The sequence below is a fragment of the Eucyclogobius newberryi genome, unplaced genomic scaffold (assembly GCF_026437365.1).
Source record: "Eucyclogobius newberryi isolate DKJ021-1_F unplaced genomic scaffold, fEucNew1.0.hap1 SCAF_204, whole genome shotgun sequence".
Lineage (NCBI taxonomy): Eukaryota > Metazoa > Chordata > Actinopteri > Gobiiformes > Gobiidae > Eucyclogobius > Eucyclogobius newberryi.
The window spans coordinates 92,501-95,000 of record NW_027315840.1 but is presented as its reverse complement, the minus strand read 5'-3'; positions in this window follow the sequence as shown (position 1 = coordinate 95,000).

Below are 2,500 nucleotides of genomic sequence, written 5' to 3'. Positions count from 1 at the left end.
CGGAGGCCATGCCCAGCCAGAGTGTCCCTTCCCCGGGGTGAGTCTGGAGGAGTGGGGGGTGGCCCTGGAGGTGCTCCGGGGGCTCCAGGGGGTGCTTGGTGGAGACCATGCCCAGCCAGAGTGGCCCTCCCCCGGGGTGAGTCTGGGGAGAGTGGGGGGTGGCTCTGGAGGGCCTCCGGGGGTTCCAGGGGCTCCAGGGGGTGCTTGGTGGAGGCCATGCCCAGCCAGAGTGGCCCTTCCCCGGGGTGAGTCTGGGGAGAGTGGGGGGTGGCTCTGGAGGGCCTCCGGGGGTTCCAGGGGCTCCAGGGGGTGCTCGGCGGAGGCCATGCCCAGCCAGAGTGGCCCTTCCCCGGGCAGAGTCTGGGGAGAGTGGGGGGTGGCCCTGGAGGTGCTCCGGGGACTCCAGGGGCTGCTTGGTGGAGACCATGCCCAGCCAGAGTGGCCCTTCCCCCGGGTGAGTCTGGGGACAGTGGGGGGTGGCTCTGGAGGTGCTCCGGGGGTTCCAGGGGCTCCAGGGGGTGCTCGGCGGAGGCCATGCCCAGCCAGAGTGTCCCTTCCCCGGGGTGAGTCTGGAGGAGTGGGGGGTGGCCCTGGAGGTGCTCCGGGGGCTCCAGGGGGTGCTTGGTGGAGACCATGCCCAGCCAGAGTGGCCCTCCCCCGGGGTGAGTCTGGGGAGAGTGGGGGGTGGCTCTGGAGGGCCTCCGGGGGTTCCAGGGGCTCCAGGGGGTGCTTGGTGGAGGCCATGCCCAGCCAGAGTGTCCCTTCCCCGGGGTGAGTCTGGGGAGAGTGGGGGGTGGCTCTGGAGGGCCTCCGGGGGTTCCAGGGGCTCCAGGGGGTGCTTGGTGGAGGCCATGCCCAGCCAGAGTGGCCCTTCCCCGGGGTGAGTCTGGGGAGAGTGGGGGGTGGCTCTGGGGGTGCTCCGGGGGCTCCAGGGGGTGCTCGGCGGAGGCCATGCCCAGCCAGAGTGTCCCTTCCCCGGGGTGAGTCTGGAGGAGTGGGGGGTGGCCCTGGAGGTGCTCCGGGGGCTCCAGGGGCTCCAGGGGGTGCTCGGCGGAGGCCATGCCCAGCCAGAGTGTCCCTTCCCCGGGGTGAGTCTGGAGGAGTGGGGGGTGGCTCTGGAGGTGCTCCGGGGGCTCCAGGGGGTGCTTGGTGGAGGCCATGCCCAGCCAGAGTGGCCCTTCCCCGGGGTGAGTCTGGGGAGAGTGGGGGGTGGCTCTGGGGGTGCTCCGGGGGCTCCAGGGGGTGCTCGGCGGAGGCCATGCCCAGCCAGAGTGTCCCTTCCCCGGGGTGAGTCTGGAGGAGTGGGGGGTGGCCCTGGAGGTGCTCCGGGGGCTCCAGGGGCTCCAGGGGGTGCTCGGCGGAGGCCATGCCCAGCCAGAGTGTCCCTTCCCCGGGGTGAGTCTGGAGGAGTGGGGGGTGGCTCTGGAGGTGCTCCGGGGGCTCCAGGGGGTGCTTGGTGGAGACCATGCCCAGCCAGAGTGTCCCTTCCCCGGGGTGAGTCTGGGGAGAGTGGGGGGTGGCTCTGGGGGTGCTCCGGGGGCTCCAGGGGGTGCTTGGTGGAGACCATGCCCAGCCAGAGTGGCCCTTCCCCGGGGTGAGTCTGGGGAGAGTGGGGGGTGGCTCTGGAGGGCCTCCGGGGGTTCCAGGGGTTCCAGGGGTTCCAGGGGGTGCTCGGTGGAGGCCATGCCCAGCCAGAGTGGCCCTTCCCCGGGGTGAGTCTGGGGAGAGTGGGGGGTGGCTCTGGAGGGCCTCCGGGGGTTCCAGGGGTTCCAGGGGGTGCTCGGCGGAGGCCATGCCCAGCCAGAGTGGCCCTTCCCCGGGCAGAGTCTGGGGAGAGTGGGGGGTGGCCCTGGAGGTGCTCCGGGGGCTCCAGGGGCTGCTTGGTGGAGACCATGCCCAGCCAGAGTGGCCCTTCCCCCGGGTGAGTCTGGGGACAGTGGGGGGTGGCTCTGGAGGTGCTCCGGGGGTTCCAGGGGTTCCAGGGGGTGCTCGGTGGAGGCCATGCCCAGCCAGAGTGGCCCTTCCCCGGGCAGAGTCTGGGGAGAGTGGGGGGTGGCTCTGGAGGTGCTCCGGGGGCTCCAGGGGCTGCTTGGTGGAGACCATGCCCAGCCAGAGTGGCCCTTCCCCCGGGTGAGTCTGGGGACAGTGGGGGGTGGCTCTGGAGGGCCTCCGGGGGCTCCAGTGGCTCCAGGGGGTGCTCAGCGGAGGCCATGCCCAGCCAGAGTGGCCCTTCCCCGGCCTCATATGCGGCAGAGTGCGGGGTGAGCAAAATGGGTTAAAATGTGAAAAAAAAAAAAAAAAAAAAAAAAAAAACACCAAAATGAGCAAAATGAAATAATCCCCCATCATCAGTGCACTGTTTGACCCCTGAAAAGCACTCCCCTGGGGCCTGGAGGTGATCTGACCATCAGAGTATAGCACCCTATGCCCCTGAGGGACTTAGAGTAAAAACCGAAATAGTACACTATTCCCGAAAAGACTCTGTCGTTTTTCGGCAATA